The sequence below is a fragment of the Suricata suricatta genome, chromosome 12 (genome assembly GCF_006229205.1).
Source record: "Suricata suricatta isolate VVHF042 chromosome 12, meerkat_22Aug2017_6uvM2_HiC, whole genome shotgun sequence".
Classification (NCBI taxonomy): Eukaryota; Metazoa; Chordata; class Mammalia; order Carnivora; family Herpestidae; genus Suricata; species Suricata suricatta.
The window spans coordinates 76,609,077-76,617,728 of NC_043711.1; the positions used below are offsets into that span (position 1 = coordinate 76,609,077).

At 39.8% G+C, this 8,652-nt stretch overlaps 1 pseudogene; it reads right to left on the reverse strand.

Annotated features, from left to right (window-relative positions):
• Nucleotides 1-8,283: 8,283 nt before the first annotated feature.
• Nucleotides 8,284-8,427, reverse strand: LOC115275631 (annotated as a pseudogene).
• Nucleotides 8,428-8,652: the final 225 nt, after the last annotated feature.

Here is an 8,652-nt window from a genome sequence, read left to right on the forward strand (position 1 = left end):
CTTTTTCACCAAATTATATCATCTTCTCCAACCACCTCTTGAGTTTGCTCTCTTCTATTATGACAATGACCCATCTTCCATAATAAGCAGTTGCAATCATTACTAAAGGAGGCAAATGAGTAAAGCTTTTGATGTTTCTCTTCCTCCTTCTTATCTTCCTTCTTCTCGTCCTCCTTTTTCTTCTTTTTCTTCATCATCTTCTTCATTATCGTTCCCATCACTAACATTTGTTACATCTTCCCATGGGCCAAACACTAAACCAAAATTACTTACTCTATTGCTTCATTGTCCCCAGGAGACACATGCCATTAATATACTGTTCTCTTTCCTACTGGAGATATATATGTGAATGATGGTTAAGAATTCTGGTTCTGGAGTTGTAGGACTTGGATTCAAATCTTTCTCCAATATTTATTGCCCATGGGACTATAGGCCAGTTACTTAAACTCTGTAAGCTTCAATTTCCTCATCTATACATAAAGATAATATAGTGTCTACCTAGTGCGTAAGGGTCCTACTGAACATACAAAAGAAAGGAGCAAAGACAGGAAGAACTAAATATGGTTACAGAAAAACATTTCTTACAAGTAAATGGTGTGATTTGGCTCTAAATTAGAGGAAAAAGAAAGATAAGTGAGTGATTACAAAGAATTGGTGAATTAGAAGAATTGAAACTTTGGTCCAGAAGGTCATGATAGGGGAGCGCCTGTGTTGCTCAGTCAGTTAAATGTCCAATTCTTGATCTCAACTCAGGTCTTGATCTCAGAGTTGTGAGTTCAAGTCCTGGGTTAGGTTCCACCCTGGGCATGAAGCCCACTTAAAAAAAAAAAAAGAAAAAAAGTAAAATAAGGTTATGAGAGGTACATGGGCTACAATTTCCAACACCCCCTGGCTCAGAAGCTGGAGAGCCATGTCCTAAGATGGTCACAGAGCCTTGAATATGTGAATCTGGGGAATGGGTACAACTAGAAGTCTAGTGGAGCTCACTGTTACTCAACTCTCCCCTTGAGGCATTCCTCCTTGGTTCTCATATTGGCTCTGTATGCTGTTGGAAGTGTTGGGACAGAAGTGGCTCCCTCCCCAAGTCCTGTGTCTCCCTCTGCCTTTTGCGCTCTGCTGGACCAGATTGGAGTACATTTTCCACATAACCATTACAATAAGTGGGAATGGGCTTGGGATACAGAAAGAAGCCATCTCAGCTCTCTCACTCCCTCTTACATGTGCACATGCACACACACACACACACACACACACACACACACACGTGGGTGAAATGCTTGTACAGACTTGCTATGTATAAAAGATGTCAATGCCTGTTCTCCCAGAAACTTTATGAAAACTCCACAACCTTATAAACAAGAAAACACAAAGACACTTTCAGAAAACAAGATGATTCCAGATCTAGAGGTCCCAATTTGTGGACTGGGTTCCAAAAGGATGTGTCAGGTTCAGTGGTTGGAAAGTCCCATTGAAACTTTTCTCAGTAGTAATATTCTTAATGGTAGCTGTGTCCCAATAAAAGCCTATATCACTCAATGTGGCTGAAATGGTGTATATCCACAATAAAAATATAAAGCTATACTCTTTCAAAATTCATAAATAGAGCATTAAATTCTAACTTGGACTATGAGCAAGTCTTTCCCCCCTCCCCGCCCCCTTGACTGTTGGTAGTGATAACAAAAATACTTAATTGAGGAGGAAAAGAGGGTTGATAAAGAATTGAATAGTTTCTGGACACCAGTAGACACATAGCATTAAACACTTTGGCTCAGGTCATGGTCTCACAGTTGGTGAGTTTGAGCCCCAGGTGGGGATCTGTGCTGACAGCTCAGAGCCTGGAGCCTGCATCGGATTCTGTGTCTCCCTCTCTCCCTGCCCCTCCCTGACTCTCAAAAATAAATAAACATAAAAATAGAAATAAATAAGCAGGTTGGGCAGGTCTTTATTCTTGACTGCTACCTAGAGCTGGAGGAGAAGGTGAGGATAGAGTTTGGAGGAGATTTCAGAATGGTTCAAGAGAAGGGGGACTATATCAAATTTGAATTTTGTATGTATAAGTCTTTGAAGAGTCAGGCATTTCTAACTCAAGGTGTGCCTATATTTGCCTCCCCATAACAACTGCTTATCAAGTGATTATAAAATTGAATATTCTTATGATATCTTACCCTATTATCACTCCCACTGTCTAGAGTTTGGCATTGACATACCAAAAAGTGGGATTTCTGGGTCAGAGGTACATTCACCCTCCTGCTGGATCAATGTGTTCTGTGACTTCATACACATATGTGAACAACCTTCTACCAAGCATCACAGATACCAAACTCTGTCTCTAACTGAGCCATTGAGTCCTCCCTCAATTGAGAAATTTGATTGAATGTATGATGTGTCTACTGCAGCAGTAAGAAAGACGAGGGAAGAATTTTGTGAATGGAGATATTTCTCTCAGCTAGACATGGCAATTCAATAGGAATGGTTATCAGATGAGTCATCATTGACTCATCCTCTATAAATGGAAAATTCAGCCATGCAATAAAGCTGCTAGCTTTTGTTCTCTAGTTTGGAACATGTCTCAAATGATAGGTTGTTGCCTAGGGAATCAAGATGATAATAGTTGGGTCCTTGAATAAGCAAAGTACTTCCCAAGAAAAGGTTGTCCAAAAGACACGTCATCAATACCAAGAACAAAATCAAGTGAATAAAAGGCTCTTAGTAAATGTTTTTGAATGAACTAATTTATGAATGAACAGGTTGATGAGGAAGAGAGAGGTTGGGGATTACTCTTAATTTTCTGGCATAGGAGACAGTGCTAGATTGCTAGGGGGTAGTATTAACTAGGGAGATAGATAAAAGGGAAGATCGTAAAGATTTGTTACAGACTGTTAAATTCAATGAGTTTAATTTTGAACATGTTGAATTGAGAGGTCTGTGGGAAGTCCAGGTGGATATGGGGATATATGTTGTATAGAGCATATATTATGAAAATATTAAAGCCCTTGCTTATGTAAAGGGAACCTTGCCAGGATGAATTTTCCTTCCTTCCATTGGACTCATTCAATCTTCTGTCTTTCCAGATTTTCTATTTTCCTTTTGTAAACATTTCTGGATTGTATGTCATTTGCAAAGCCTTATCTTAGGCACTGAATATATATGAAAAGAAAAAGCTTTAACTCATTCATTTAATAAACATTTTTTTGAGCATCTACTATGTGCCAGACATTGTCCTAGTTGTTATAATGGTTAGTATGCTAGTGTACCAAACACAGCCCCTTCTCAAAAAGAAGTTTAAATCATTTAGATTACCAAACACAGACTCACAAAATAAGGAAATGACTGTTCAAGACCACAGATTGTTCTTTGTCCCCATGCACAGGACACACATACATTAAATGATTATTCTTAAATCAAACAAGTGACTTTTTCAAAATCAACAGCTTCTTAGGAAGTTGATCCCAACAGAAATCAACTGGGACTTTCTTCCTTCCTTCCTTTCTTTCTTTCTTTCTTCCTTTCTTTCTTTCTTTCTAAAAATTGTAAGCGTTTTTATTTATTATTGAGAGACAGAGAGACAGAGCATGAGCATGAGAGGGGCAGAGAGAGAGGGAGACACAGAATATGAAGGAGGCTCCAGGCTCTGAGCTGTCAGCACAGAGCTCAATATAAGGCTCGAACTGATGACCTGAGGCAAAGTTGGACACTTATCCAACTGAGTCACCCAGGCACCCCTCAACTGGGTCTTTCTAATTTCAATCCTTGTTGCCATTTTGAGCCTTTGAAGAATATATATGTTTAAATAGTCTTGCAGTGAGCATCTTTATCCATAGTGTAAGTGGTGGAAAACAAAACCCATGAGGCTTCCTAAGGTCCAGATTCAAAGAGGAGACTGAAGGTTTTGAAAGGTTCTCTTAGTAATGGAAATGCTAATGACTACTGGAGTCCATTACTTTAATTGCTATATTTTGCAGACCTGAGTAATAGATGATCTCATTCAATCCATCAAGCACTCACTGCTTTACAAATCCAAGAGAGTGAAAAATTAAAAACAACATTAATTCAGTTATACTGTTTTTAATTCGAATTCTGAATGTCATAACTTAAAAAACAGAAAGATTTTTTTAAATCTTAAAAAGAAGTGTGGAGAAAAAACCACAATATACACACACCAGAATGTAGAATGGCTAAAATAAAGTCAGAAAAGATCAAAGGTTGGCAAGGATGTGGGGCAACTGGAATTATCATTTCTGGTGGGAGTAAAAATCAGTGCAAACACTTTGAAAAATTGTATTACAATTTCTTATAAGGTTAAATATAACTACTCTATGATTCTTAGGTATATGTCTAACAGAAATGAGTTAACATTTTCACCAAAGGCATCTACAAATATGTGGCATGTCCGCCCCGGCTGGCGGGGCGGTCAATCCTTGTAGGTTCCTGAGAGAGGGAGAGAGAATTGGGGGGCAGGGAGCACAGAGAGTGGAAGCAAGACAGCGTTTCTGATCAAGCCCCTTTACTGAGAAAATACCCACACCTATATGGGGTTAGGGCAGGAAGCTGACAGGGTTGGTTGCTAGGAAACAGGGTCAAGTGATTAAAGCTAGGGTAAAGAAGGAACCAAACTAAAGTTTTTAGCACAGCACCTGAAGGGCCGATACCACCCTGCCTGTAGGCGATTGATCTTTGTTCTTCTGGCTTCTCCTGACAGTGAGTGACACTTCTCTGCCTATTTTTGTAATTCAGGTAACTCCCCTCAGGGAGTGACATTTCTGGCTAGTACAGGGCCGAGCAGCTGAATCTTTGCAGCTTCCCACAAATATGTCTATAGTAGTATTGTGCATAATGTCCTAAAGCAGAAATAACCCAAGCACTCATTAACAGAATAGATAAATAAATAGGGATATATTCATACTACTGTATATTACTACTCAGGAATGAAAAATATCCTACTATTGCTATCTGCAATAACATGGATGAATGTCTAGTTAAAGAAACAAGATGCAAAAGAGTACATGCTGCCCAGTTCCATTTATATAAAATTCAACTACAGGCAAAACGAATTGATGACTATAATAGTTACAATAGTGGTTATCTTTGTAGGACATTGACTGGGAGGATATGAGGTACCCTTGAGGATGCTGCAAATGTTCTAGGTCTTGCACTGCACGATGGGTTTCCTAAGGTGTATACTTAGGAAAAAAATCATTGAGGAGTGCCTGGTGGCTCAGTCGGCTAAGCGTCTGATTTCAGTTCAGGTCATGATCTCACGGTTTGTAGGTTCGACCCCCACTCGGGCTCTGTGCTGACAGCTAGCTCTGAGCCTGGAGCCTGCTTCGGATTCTGTGTCTCCCTCTCTCTCTGCCTCTCCTCTGCTCATGCACTGTCTCTTTCTCTCTCTCTCAAAAATAAATAAATATTAAAAAATTAAAAAACCAGGAAAGAAAAAGAAAAAAATCATTGAATCATTGAGCTAAACATTTAAAATTTGTGAACTTTACTACATATAATCTATCCTTTATTTTTAAAAATTTTAAATAGTATTTAAAAAATTTTTAATGTTTATTTATTTTTGAGAGAGAGAGAGCACAAGTGCATGAGTGGGGGAGGGGCAGAGAGAGAGGGAGACAGAATCTGAACTGTCAGCACAGAGCCTGACGTGGGGCTCGAACTCACAAAAACCCAAGATGATGACCTGAGCCTACATCGGACACTTAACCGACTAAGCCACTCAGGTGTCCCTAAAACAATTTTTTTTTAATGAATAAAGAGACGTAATTTGGCCCATTGTGGCTCACAACTTAGTCCTCCACTGACTCAGCCCTGGGAGGTGGCTGACGGATCCATGTGAGGAATCCTTGATGGTTCTACCTTCACCCTGCTACAGAAAATACCTATACAGTATTTTCAAATACCTATGGAGCACTCTCACTGAATAAAGTGACAGGATGGGCACTGCATAGCACAAACCTTTCACTTAGCTCTTTCCTCTCTGCTTCACATTTCATGTTCACATCAACCCTAGTTAGCTATTCTCTGCTCCTTCTGGTCACTCACCTTCATCCACTCCCATCATTTACAGATGATGAAATTTTAGAACTGGGACATTCCACAATCTGTAAGCAAGACAATGAGTAGGCAGTAGACTTCTAGGCTGTTACCTGGAATTGTCCTTTTTAGGACCATCCCTCTAAGCTAAACCAGAGGAAAGAGGAATCTTCTCCAGGATGCCACAGTGAAGAACAAATGTTTTTCAAAAAGGAATAGCCTTTTCCTTTAGCCAACATATGTCAGCACAGGAAGTGGACTTTGTTCATGGGTTATTCTTATCACTTTTGAAGTAAAGATTCTTTAAAGGCGTGAGACAACAGACAGGTGAATTTCAAAAAGAACAAAGAAATCAAACAAAATGATGAAATGATATAAATGGAAATAACCACAACATTGCAAGCCTATAGAAGGTGATCAGTGAAAGTTAAGTAAAGCCGATGGTCTACTTTCAGAGTCCAGGTCAATGTCAAGGGAGGCAGAGGGTGTGGGTAGTGGGTTGGGCAGGAAAAGTGAGTGACTAGTGGCAGCAAGCCAAGGTGGATCATCTCAGGGATTTGCTCTCTTGCTTGAATGAACTGGACATTTCCCCAGGATAGCAGATGTGAGCCTTGCACAGAAGAATGCGGCAGGACTGGGGACCCACTCTGGAGAGTGCCAGGACTGCTTCATTTTGCTTTGGCCTGGACATGTCAGTCTCACTTGATGGCCACATGGCCCTAGGGTTGTGCTGAAGCCTATGTTTGAGGAACTTATGGCCCTGGGAAGCAATGTTTACCCACCGTTTCATGGGAGACACAGCCAAGAAGCTACCTAAGTGTATTCTGTCTGGAGGCACCCATTAATCCTACTGTGGTCTCAGGAGGTCCACCAGTTGGTTGGTAAAAGGCAGCTATCAGGGTCTCATTGGAGAAACAAAGCTGTTCCTTTCCCATGCTTGCTCACACCACATAAAAGCTTTAAGTATATTACTTAGACCCCTTTTCCAGATATCTTACAAGCATCACAGCCTCACAGCCTTTCATGGAGAAGAAAAGCATGCTCTATGCGAGAACGGAATGAGAAAATCCCAACTTCTGGTTGCAGCCATTCCATCATCTGGCTGTGACACACTCTGTAAATGTCAGCATCTTCATCTACAACAAGGGCTTCTTGCCTTCCTGCCCACTTCTCAGGCTTTCGGGGAAGATAAAATGAGAGAACTGATATGGAAACAACCCAAAAGGTGAAGCATTTTCCAATATTTTTTTTAAAAAGGGGCAAATGGCTTGAACAGATCTTTCACAAGACAAAATATGAGTGCCCAAAAAGCAAATGCAAAGATGTATAACTTAACAAGGTATCAAGAAAATGCAAATTAATAGCAAAAATGCCATGTCATGCTCATCAGAAAGTCTAAAATCAAGGACTGAAAATATCTGGCCTTGGTGTGGATGCAAAGCAGCTAGGACTCTCATACATTGCTGGTGGGACCATTATATGGTGCAACCATTTTGGAGATAGTATTTGGCCATTTCATAACAAGTCAACACATACTGAGGATCCAGGAACTCAATGCCTGGGTATATATCCAGAAGACATGAAGGTTGATGTCCACAAAAACACTTGCACAAGAATGTTTGTAGCAGATTTATTCTCAGTAGCCCCAATCTGAAAACAACCCAAATATCCATCAGCAGAAGAATTGATAACCACAATGTGGCCCATTCACACAGTGGAATATTGACAGGACTAAAAAATAATGTACTTCCGAAGCAACCTGGATGTATCTCCAAACATTATGCTGAGAAGAAGAACTGATACAACAGAGTGCATACTGAATGATTCTATTTATTTGAAATTCAAGAACAGACAAAACCAATCGATGGTGTTAAAAATCGGAGTAGAGTTGGCTCTGGGGGAGGATAGACTAGAAGTGTGCCAAGGGAATTTTGGGGCAACAGAGGTGTTCTACGTGTTAAACAATTGAAGGGGGTTGCATTTTATTCTATATTTTTATTGAGGCATAATTGACACATAACATATTAGTTTCAAATGTGCGTTTTAATATTTGTATATATTATAAAATGATCACCGACAGTATGTCTAATTAACATTCATCACCATAAATAATTACAAAAAGTTTTTTATTGTGATGAGAACTTTTAAGACCCACTCTCCTGGCAACTTACAAATATGTAATACAGTATTATTAACGATAGTCCTCATGTCATACATTACACCCCATTATATAGCATTTATTTTATAGAAGTGTCCAACATCTTAACTTAGGTATTGGTTACATGGGGTATATACATTTGTCAGAACTCATCAAACTGTATACATCCATGCATTTTAAACTGATAAGGACAGATACTACACTTGATCTTAGCCAAAAGGTCGAGAAGCGATATATCCATGCATTTTAATATAATTAAAAAAAATTTTTTTTAATGTTTTATTTATTTTTGATACAGAGAGAGACAGAGCATGAGAGGGGGAGGGGCAGAGAGAGAAGGAGACACAGAACCATAAGCAGGCTCCAGGCTCTGAGCTAGCTGTCAGCACAGAGCCCGACACGGGGCTCAAACCCACGAATGTGAGATCTGACCTGAGCCGAAGTCGGAGGCTTAACCA